Raw genomic sequence first — 12,037 nt, forward strand, 5'->3', positions numbered from 1 at the left:
AGTAGCAGTCACTTTGACCTGCCGAGCCATCTTCCAGGCCTGATAATCTTTTCTTTACAGAGTTGTGTTATTTTGGAAGCATCATATCCCCTGGTTTTAAAATATTTTATGATACCACACTGAGTTTTATACATCTGGTAGATTAGTTATCTCTACTTCTTTTATAAGGTTTCCTTCATAGGAAACAGCTTTCTTCTGAAAGTATGCCTAAGAGTATGCAATATTGGAATTGATGCTAGGTAGGCATCACAATAGTCTCTCTGTGGTTTCTGAAACTTTAATTAATGGTTTTAGGCACAGTGCATGCCATAGAAAGCAAAACAGACAATATATCACTACAGCCCACTAGGGTGAGTATACTCTAGGCAAGTATGATGTACCTTAAAACTAGTGTAGGGTATACAATGAGTATATTCTACATTGCTATAGTCTAGCAATGCCAGCAATGAACATGATACCAACTAGTGGGCATTGTTTTCCTACGTATGAACAGAGACAAAGACTGGAAAGGGTGTCTAATACTGGATGAACTTGGAGTGGTGGAGCTTCTGAAGTACCTTACCTAAGTCTGAATGGTAGACTAAGCATGTTTCCCATGTGTGCTCTTAGTCCAGGAGCAACACAAACTACAACTCTACATGTGATGTAAGGCTCATTACTCCCCCTAATACCCACTCTCAATTCTAACAATGATATCCTCCCACATACAGAACAAGGTAAGCTAACAGTAGGGAACCATACTACTTGCTCCATGTTCAATAGATGGTAAGGTACTCATGTACCTGCCCATTAGTGAAAGTACCAACAAGAAAACATGACATGTGCTAGACATGCCTGGCAGGCTGAACCTACCCCCAGTCCTAATAGTTAGATCCCTCATGCAATTGTCTATACTCTAGATCCCAGAGCATAACTATCCTCACCTTTCTGTTGTTGAGTATAGTATCCTTCAGTCTCTTGTGTGCTAAAACACCTATACCTTCTAGTATGCACCATGGCATGGACTTGGATGCTTGAAAAACAATGTCTCTATTGAGCCAAGTTGGATCGTGACATTATAGAACTCTGCATACTGTTTCTGGGATTGCAGGAATGGAGACACACAGATTTCTAACTCTCAAGAGAACATGAATTTGGACAAAAGATGTTTCTCAATATGTTGCCTCATCACAAAAACTTAGGTTTCAGAGAATGGCAAAAAGATGGTGTAAGTTCTTTCTCCAAAGCAATGTCACTATATCAATGCCAAGTTGCTAACCCCAACTGGATTACAAGCCTATGGCAAATGTGGAATTTCCCAGTAGCCAAGATCATCACTGCCCACAGTAATGGAGCTTTTTGAGCTGCTCACTCATTCTCCTGACAAAGGGGGTCCTCCTCAGCTGAGACACCAGAGATAAAGTAACTGACTTACTTTGTTCTTTCCCCTATGCTTCAACTGCAGGTTTCCAAGTCTCTCACAAGATTTCAGAATCTTCCTTGCTGAGTTCTAACATTCTCCAAAGGTCATTCATTCAGAGTGGCACTGTCCCCATGTTCCCCAGCTGCTGGACTTTTTAATGGTGGAAATGAGTTCCAGGAACCTCTATTCATCCAACCATTCTGTTGCAAAACCCTGCTCTTTAATATTGCCACCCACCTTGTCTGGACAGTGCCTCTGAGCTCAGCACAAAATGGGGCTAAGAGTCCCTTTCCCATCATAGCTTGCTCTTCCCTTCCTGACTTTGTCTGGGGAGTCTGACTCCTGCATCCTCTATGTGAAGAAAGTCAGCCACTGTAACGCTTGATCCCTGCCCTGCACCTCTTCTCCCCTCACCCTCATGCACTGGGAACCAATGACCCATGAGGAAGAGGAGACCCACAGCACTCTGTCCTACATTTTAGAGATGCGTAGTTCGTGAGAGAAATATTAAAAAAATCGATATTTTTGCCAAAGGACACAATTGAAATATAAAAAGTAAAAGCTTGCAAACATGAAAGAAATTGCCAAAAAGAAGCAAAGGGGAGGCTTTGAGATGTCACTCTGTCCTAGAAAGATTGATGGCAATAATTGTTATTCATGTTTGACATTAATTGCCTAACTATAGGCAATTATATCTTTTCATGAACTGTCTAAATTAATAGTTAAACTATCTGAGAGGATAAGTTATTATTAATCTCATTTTTCAAAGAAGCAATCTGGAATTTAAGAAGATTAAGTAATTTCCCCAAGTAGTGATAATATGGTGGAGCTTGGATTCAAGCACACCCATGATAATTGCATAGGTAACTAGCCAGTCACCAGTCACTCAAAGCTCTACCTCTTAGCCAGTGGACAGTTCTACAGCTAGTGTCATTCCATTTTTTGAGTCAGATTGTGATATAAATTTCTGAGATATATTTTACCTAAATTTTCTTTTCTAGTTAAAAAAATTTATGTAACATGTTAGGTTATTTCTCTGCTGGCAGTGAAATGAGCCAGTTTAAGCCATACTGGATTATATTAAAGGCAGGTTTATTGGGAAGCTGCTCTCAGGTGGGTGAGCTCACCTGCCTCAAGGACCAAGGCCAGGGAAGTTGCCATGGGGGAGGGGAAGGGGACTAGGAGAGGAAGAGAGAAAGAAGAAAGGGGGCAAAGAGAAGAGAGAGACCAAAATACTGAAGTATATAGGGAGGAGCCTCTGGGAGACAGACAGCCTCTGGGTTGGTAAGTTCAAGGTTGAGGTCAGGGTACACCAGGTAGGGACTGAAGGATGCTGGGAGAACCTGGGTATGCACCTCAGTCCCTTGTCTGGGTTCTGAAAAGGAACATAATACATTTTAATCATGGTTTCCCTTACCCCAACTCCTCCCAGATTCTCTCCATCTCCCTCCTTGCCAACCTTAGGATCCCTCTCTATCAGACAAACAAACACACACACATACTCATACACACAAATCAAGTCAAATAAACAAAAAATAGGAATAAATGTTTAACACACACATGCACACATGTACCAGTTCATTTGGTGTTGGCATGCTACTCCTGAGCATGGGACCTGCCCTGGAACATGGTTAATTCTGTCTGTGACACTTCATTGCCAGTAGATATCAATTGCAAGTAGCTTCTCTGTTAGAGAAGGAACCCCAGATCACTCTTTTTGGTGCTGGACTCTGTCTGAGTTGAAACTGTGCAGATCTTATATATGTGGCCACAGTGCCAGGGAGTTCATACCTGCCTTTTGTGTATGGAAGACTCTGTGTCTTTGGAATCAAACATCATCTCTGGCGTGTACACTCTTTCCACCTCCTCTTTCACTTTCCCACCTGAACGGTGAGGGGAGGAATTTGATGAAGACTGCCCATTTAGGACAAAGTGTTGCAAAATCTTTTTGTACTCTGTGCATTGTCTAGTCTCTATGTCAATTACCCTCAACTACAAGAACAATCATCTCTGTGGAGGTGCTGATTTGCAAAATCTATACTTTACCTTAATTGCTATTTGCCATTTGTTCTTTTTCTTTTCTTTTTCTTTTTGAGCTGCATCATTATGAGTTTTTTTCTTTCCAAAGCCTTTTGTAAATTTTTTCCTCTACATATTTTTCTGTAATTTATTAGTATTGTCTTCCATCTATATTTTTGACATATTTTGCATTCAATTTTAGTTCCATGAGCTACATTTATACTTTACTAAGTAATGAATAGTTCTTTCTAACATGAGATTGTAAGGCTGAGTTTTAAACCATGTCAGATGATTTTAACTTGATTCAATTCATAACCTTCAAGTATTATGGTTTTTAATGTTTTACCATTTTATTCTGATTTCTTACCTGGTGATAGGTAAGGTTCTTGTGTTTCCTAATATAAAATATAAGTTTTTGGAGGCTGGAGAGATAGCTCAGCAATTAAAGCACTTGCTGCTCTTCTAGAAGATTGGAGTTCAGACCCGTACATTTATGTTAGGCAACTTACAACTACTTGTAATTCTAAAGGAGCTAATGGTCTTTTACACACACACACACACACACACACACACACACACGTAATTACTTGATTTAACAACCCTAATCTGTTATGAAAAACTTCATGGTAATATTGTATACTAACAACTGACATAGCAAAGGAGAACAATCAGAAAATAACTGCATTGTGCTCTATTAATTTCTTCCTCCCATCTTCTGTGCTACTCTCAGGAGCCACAATCACATGCGTGCCTCGTACTGTATCCTATTAACACAATGCTCTCTGAAGAGTCATTAAGTATATGCATATTCCAGGAAAAGTCAAGGTAGCTTACTGAGTCTTTCACTGGATTTTTCAGGTATGGCATTGGGTCATTTGTCTTACGTAGTTTCTATGTATTCTGCTGGTCATTTTCAGCTCTTGGCTACAGCTAAATGTCAGTCCTGCAAAGATGACATTCCACTCAAACATTTTCCAGCGACTGAAATCTGAATTGCCTCCACCTTCTCCTGATATCGTCTTCTGATCCCCTGTGAGTACCCCAGAATACTTAAGTAGGAGTGGAACTGTTAGGGCAGAAGGCAGGTGCACGCAAATTTGTCATCAGAGCTCCCATCAGAAGAAGTGGAAACACTTCTTTCTATAGGTATTTTCCTCTAGTTGGTATTAAAACACTTACCTTTTGCCACTCTAGTGATTATAAAAAGGGATATTGTAAGTTAAATGCATCTATCTAATTTCTAGTGAGGTAAAATATATTTTACTATTCTCTGACCTGTATTTTCTTGAGTATTTCCCCTTCTTGCTGTTTTGATGCAAAGCCTTTAGGTGAACCATGTGTCTCACTTGGTTTCAGGCTCAGAGACTAGGAGCTTGCTTAGTATACAGGAATCTTTGTTTTCTGTCCTCACAATTTAAGGAAGGAAGAAAAACAATACACTAGGGTCCATAGTACTAGCATGGCTGAAAGCAGAAAAACATAAATTCAAGGCCAATGTGGTCTACAAAGGAAAAAAAACATGTATTTACATTAGCTTTTGAATAGTTTCCAGTTTTTGAGATTGCAAAGTCCTATTCTGATACCCATCTCATTTTTTCCCCTTTGATGCCTTTTGTTGAATAGACTTTCCAATTCTGACACTGCCTAATTCTAGAATGTTTGCCTATATTGATGCATGCTCCCCGACTTAAGTATGTGATTAGCTTTCTGTGCTTTCTGTGTGTACTTTTCATAGTGAGACACTATGATGCGTATCTTCTCCACATTATAAATGGACTTCCCCAATGCTTCTGTGTAGCAATTTCTTACTTCTAAAGCTAATGCCATAGGTACCGAGTTCTTATAGTGGTCAAAAGAACTGACCCAGAACTTTATTCTGTTCAGCAGAACTGTTTTCCAGTTACAGGGGTCATAGTATATCAGTTACTGTGACTTTATATTATATCCATATCTCTTAAATAAGCTTTCTTTCTCTGCTTTATTTCAAAAGCAAATTTCTTCATAACATTGTTTATTTATATATATTTGAGTGCCTTTTTTTCAAAAATAAACAACCATAATGATACTTTATGCATTTTGCCATGCTGTAAATGTAAAATAATTTCTGAGGATTTTTGCCATTATGCCCTGGATCAGTTTCACAAATTTCGTGATAACAGTTCAGTAGATTTTTATGGGTTGTTGCTGACATTTTTGAGTCTAGGTTTCAGTTCCGTCACACTCAAGTCAAAGTTTATTTTCTTCTGTGTTTCATATTACTGGACTCAAATGTAGAAAAAGGCAATATTTTTAAAATGTATTTGTCCTGAGATTATAATAAAATTACTAAACTCCATTACAATCTCATTACATGTATGTGTTCAGCAGGCACAGTTAGAAGCAGCAGCACATCACCATGTAGATGAAAATAACATCTACAGAGAGAACACTCACTCAAACAAATGAAGCATGTCTTCCACAGGAGAAAATACACAGTTGTAAAATAGTACTGCCTACGCTTACCACACAAACATCATTTTCTCAATGTCGCTATTTAAAATAAATGCCATACACTTCTCTAATACAAAATCAAGGTTCTGAGTCTCTGCACAGACCCTGTGTGAAAACAGGCTCGCACAGCCCTGCTTTCCCACTTACCGACATTTTCACTTTAATGATTTTTTAAATAAAAGTACACTTTTAGCTGTTTAACCATTTTCTTCTCTCTATTTCATTTTATGTCAACAATTTACATATAGAATAGCACACAAATCATTATTCTATTATCTGAGAAATAGTCACAATGTATAATCAAATGTACAATGGCATCAGCACGCAGACCAAGAAACACTACCATAAACACAAGTTCCCAAGGCATAAAATTTTATTTACAATTCTGATTTTATTTCCTTTGGAAAGAGCCCCAGAAAATGAGTTATGAATTAAATAGCATAAGAAATTCTTTATAAATGTCAGTAAACACCTTGTGGGAGGCATAATTTCCTAGTTTTAATAAAAGACCACCGAGAGCCATCCCAGTGCTGTTATTGCCTTATTGATGTTTTCCAATCTAATTTCTGCTATAACTTGTATAACTTTTAAAAGGGAATTTGTATTGCCACCTTGGTCCACAAACTCTCTCTGCTTGGGTTGCCACATTTTTAAAGAAGTTTCAGTGACTGCTACATTGAAGCACTGTGTATATAGAAACAATACCAGCCTTGAGGAATTCTTTTTTTTAAGGGGTTTTTCATTTCTGTTGCTTTCTAATTCCCAGAACTTCTGTTTAGTTTTAGTCATCTTTCATTTTTTATATAAATTACATTTTAATCATTTAATAATGCTCGATGAGCCTCGTTCCACCTTGTTGGTTAGCTTTCTTCACTCTGCTTACCTCTGGGATTGTCAAGTAAGCCCTTTCTGCTATGACAAATGTCTCCTCCATGAGAAGTATCTGATCTAGAATTTATTTTCACATTGTACACAATATTAAAGACTTATGTTAATACTTCTACTTCGTGCTTTTAAAAATCAGTTGCTGTGGACTCCCTCCCCAGAGCCCGGACAGTAAAACAGTAACCAGTTGGGCCCAGGGCTGCGGCTGCCCACCTGTTGAGCAAAACCTGGTTCCAGTTATATTCAGAAGCTCCACCCCCACAGAGTAACAAGGAAGTCACTGATTGGACTGTTACACTGACGTATTTTGGGGGAAGGGTTTTTGGCCCAGGTAATAAATCTGTTGGGAGAACAAAGGATTATTATTAAAGAACCAGATGGCTGAGCAGTAAAGTCTCCCGTCTAATTTTTACCCTTCCACGTGGGTAGGTATGTCTGTGGCCACTCTATCCTATCTCTAACTCTCTCTAGCAGCTGCTCTCCTTTCTAACTTCATTTTTCCAGGTTTCCCACTGTTTAATGTTACTGCAGGCCGGTAACAAGTTGCTACCTTTAGACTGTCTGCAACAAGGCTAAATATTTCGTTATCACACATTTCCTGCCTGCCCAGGCTACTCTTCAGTCTATACCAACCCAATGGCAATGTTACACAGCTAAACATTTAGGATCTATATTGCCACACCTGTGTGAAGGTGTGCATGGGTAGAATCTACGATTATTGTTAATCTTCCCTAAACACTTTTGTTACTTCTTGAATTAGTTATCTGTTGATTTTTGCTTACTTACTTCTCTATTAGGTCTAAGTTACCAGGTAGTGTGAAAGTTCCTCCACATATGTGAAAAAATCATGAGTGTCCATTATTTTAATATGCCAAGAGAGTCCTAGATCCTCCAATCATCTGTAATCTGATTTGCTACCTGTGAGTATATGTGTATGGGGGAATGCATCAAAGCATGAGAAACCCATCAGTGGCTGCACTATCCACAAATGATTGGGTATGGTTTGTAGGGGCAGACAGGGCAATTGGAGGAGGAATGTGAGGACTGGAAATGAACATATTTTATTGTAAACATACATAAAATTCTTAAGAATCAAGGGAAAGCATTTTTTAAAGAAGATATTTTATTTAAAAAGAAGATGTTTTATTTTTATAAAAGTTTATTTTTTGACCTTTTTCTATTTGGTCTTTATTTTAATACCTATTTCATAGATAACAAAAAATGATTACCCCATTATTTTGAACAAAGTTTACTTTAAAAATGTCTTACTAAATTTTTTTAATTTTGGAAATAAATTCTAATGATTATCTTTCTTCTATTATGTTCCATTTTTAATACTGTATTTCCTTATATTCTTTGTTTAAAATCTATTTTATAAATTATGTGTATGTGTGTATGTAGGGGTGTGTGTGTGTGTGTGTGTGTGTGTGTGTGTGTGTGTACAGATGCATGTAGAATCCGAAGAGGGCATCCAGGTCTCTGGAGCTACAGTTACAAGTTGGCAGGAGCAGCTACATGTGGGTGCCAGGAACCAAACTTAGATCTTCTGTAAGCACTGAAAACCCTCTTACTGACTAACTATGGAGTAGAGACTGAGGAGAATGAAGGAAGGACAAGCCAGCCTGATATAGCTATCTCCTGAGAGGCTCTGACAGTACCTGACTAATATAGATGTAGAAGCTCACAGCCATCCACTGAACTGAGTACAGGGTCTCCAATGGAGGAATTAGAGAAAGAACCAATGGAGCTGAATGGTTTGCAGCTCCCTAGGATTAACAACAATATGAACTAACTAGTACCCTCAGAGCTCCTAGGGACTCAACCACCAACCAAGGAGTATACATGGTAGGACTGATTGTTCTGGCAGCATGTGTATAGGAGAGGATTGTAAAATCAATCATCAATAGGAGGAGAGGATCTCGGCCCTGTGAAGGTTCTGTGCCCCAGTGTAGGGGAATGTCAGGGCCAATAAGTGGGAGAGGGTGAGGTGGCAAACAGGGGAAGGGGGGAGCCAACAGGGGTTTGCTCTTGTTGTTTTTGTTTGTTTGTTTGTTTGTTTGTTCCTGGGAACTGGGAAAAGAAAAATCATATGACATGTAAATAAAGAAAATATCTAATAAAAAAAAAAAAGAAAATCCTCTTACCTACCAAGCCATCTCACTAGCCTTGTTCCTTTTTACTAGCAGGCTTCTCTCTTTTCTTTTAAGTACAGTGATATTTCTTACGGACCACATCTCTTTTTACTCTGAAAGTCTTTCTAATTGTGTATGTTTATAACGTTTGAGTCTGTATGCTCTTGTATGTACCAGGTCATCTTTGAGTGTCTCTTCTCCTGACCTGTGCTTAATATTTACATTTTCTGTAGATGCTTAGTTCTCCTTAGTTGTCTATTAAGTTGCTAGAAGTCAATTAAGCAATGATACGAACCTTTCTGTACATACTGTCTTTACTGCAGACTTCCTTGGAGGGTAACAGGAATAGCAGATTTTGTTGTTGCTAATGTTGGTAGTACTGAGCCCATTGATGCAAATATAACTAGATTTCTTTTTTGGTTGTGCATTGTTCCACAGTGGAAGAAAGAAGTAGTGGAATGTATTCTACCCAAATTCTTCTACCTGATATATGCAAGGGATAAGACAAGTTTCTATTTTGTTTTAATTTTTAATACTTAGTATGTGCATCTCCTTAACCTGCCTGCTTTTAGCATGGTTGTGCTTATAGTTGAAGTGTCTCTGACTGGGGGTGGGGCTTTTGGAGCACAGACTGGCCTTGATCTTAAAATCTTCCTGCCTCACTCATTCTAATATATAAATTACTAATTTACAAATGTATACCATCACCATGTGCAGCTAACTGATTCTTGCTGGTTTTAGCACCAACCTAACTCTCATTTCCAGAGACCTCAGCCTTGGAAGCATGCAGAATTAATCAACATGTGTCTCTGCTTCCTCATTTGCTGTCTAACTTCTATTTTGTCTGTTATCCATAATCTTTTTGCTTAATAACATAAATTTAATTCCTACCATATTTACTTTCTGTCTGTCCTTATGGATTTGCTGTTTCTTAAACTATAAATCTATATTATTTTAATCAGTATTGGATATAAATGAAGGGAACTGTTTCAGTTTTAGACTCTGGTTCTTAACACTGGTGTTTGATCTAAAAACTTTCTAGGTCTGTACTTTCATAAAGTGATATTTGTTAATATTTTTCTTATGAATTTTTCCTCTTGTTTTTGTTCTCAGGAACATTTCTATAAATCAGTTCCATGTTTTATTTTATACTTTGCCATTATACATATGCTCAATTTTAGATCCTCCACAAATTAAAGATTTAATCAACATTCTATGATTCATTAAATAATTCATTTACTACTATTTGGTTATGTTTATCAGTTGGTTATTCTTATCAATTCTTGGATTTATTCACAAATACTTTAGCTAATTCATGAATGTGATTTACGGTGTTCCTGTATATAGACCCACCTTGTATGCTTCTCTTCACTCCTTCCTTCCTTTTCTTCCTTCCATCTTTCTTTCTTTCTATTTTTAAACCTATCAAATACATTGTTAAAAGACATTCACACTCACAAATAAATCTAATCCAAAGACTTCCTTTATTTCATTGTCCCCTACTTTTATCTTTTAAAAGAAGCAAAAATGAAAAAAAAAAAAAGAAGCAAAAATGAACCATCTGAAGGTTTTGTATGAGGACAGTGAGATCATCTGGTGTCAAGGATGTTTTAAATTTTATTTTAAAATACAAAGAGAGCCAATTTACTTTACGAGCTAGCTAGCCTGGGAGAAGCTGAATTTAAAATGTGCAGCTTCTTTATTTGAACTCATTTCCAGGTATTCTGGAAGAATAGTGAGATTGATACAATCAACTGAAACTTGCTACTTAATTTTCTTGAAATTTATTTAACCTTCAATTGTTCTATGTTATTAGTCATTCAGCTCACCAATTTTAATTCCACCTGCAGGTCTTGTTTAATTTCTTCCTCTGCTATCTTTAGTCAAATATTTTTCTACCCTGTGGCAGGAGATGCCTGCTGTGCTGGCATTGGTGGTAAAAGCTTAAGGAAGAGCAAGGGGTTAGGATAAAAACCAAGTAGGGTGATTTCATGGCCTCCCAAATTCATATGTGGAAACCTGAGCCTCTGGTTTTACTGTGATTTTTGTTAGGGCCTTGAAGGATGTTACTAAGATAATATGATAAAGGTGGGTCATATCCAATAGAACATTTTTCTCCAAGAAAAGCAAGAGACACTGGGGATGGCCATGCACACAGAAGAAATGATATTTGAGCATTCAATGAAAAGAAAACTTTTTGTAAGCCAAGGAGGGCTGCCTCTGGAGAAACCAAATTTGCCAACATTTTGAGGTAAATTTCCAGATGCTAGACCAGTAAGAAAATAATTTACTAGTGTGTAACTTACAAAGCCTGTGGTATTTGTTATGACAAGCCAAGATGACTAATAGGGATAGGTAAATTTAAAGGGTATATGTCTGTTACTTCAAGTTCACTGACATAATTAGAATAAGCATCATACTTTATACCTTAAAAAAAATAGTACCTATAGTCTACTAAACCAACTTCACTAACACATAAAGAACCATAATGACGATTTTAAAATTCATATTGTTTTTTTAAATTATTTTTTGCATTTTTATTAGACATTTTCTTTATTTACATTTGAAATTTATCTCATTTCCTTGCTTCCCTTCCAAAAACCCCAATCCACCCCACAACCCCTGCTCACAAATACATCCACTCCCTCTTCCCTGTCCTGACATTTCCCTACACTGCGGCATAGAGCTTCATAGGACCAAGGGTCTCTCCTCTCCTCCCACTGATTTCCAACAAGGCCATCCTCTGCTACATAGGCAGCTGGAGCCATGGCTCCTTCCATGTATACTCTTTGGTTAGTAGTTTAGTCCCTGGGAGCTTTAAGGGTTCTGGTTGGTTCATACAATTGTTACTCCTATGGGGCTGCATCCCCTTCAGCTCCTTCGGTCCTTTTTCTAGGCCCTCCATTGGGAACCCTGTGCTCAGTTCAATGGTTGACTGAGAGTGATATGTTAGAACTGTGGGTCACGTCAGAACATACCACACACTAGGCCCAAACAGTTCCACAAATAAGAGGTTTAATTGAGAGGGAGAGAGGGGGCAGTAGCACGGAAACAGAGGAGAGAGTGGGAGAGAGAGAGAGAGAGAGAGAGAGAGAGAGAGAGAGAGAGA

The sequence above is a fragment of the Mastomys coucha genome, unplaced genomic scaffold (genome assembly GCF_008632895.1).
Source record: "Mastomys coucha isolate ucsf_1 unplaced genomic scaffold, UCSF_Mcou_1 pScaffold14, whole genome shotgun sequence".
NCBI classification, from domain to species: domain Eukaryota; kingdom Metazoa; phylum Chordata; class Mammalia; order Rodentia; family Muridae; genus Mastomys; species Mastomys coucha.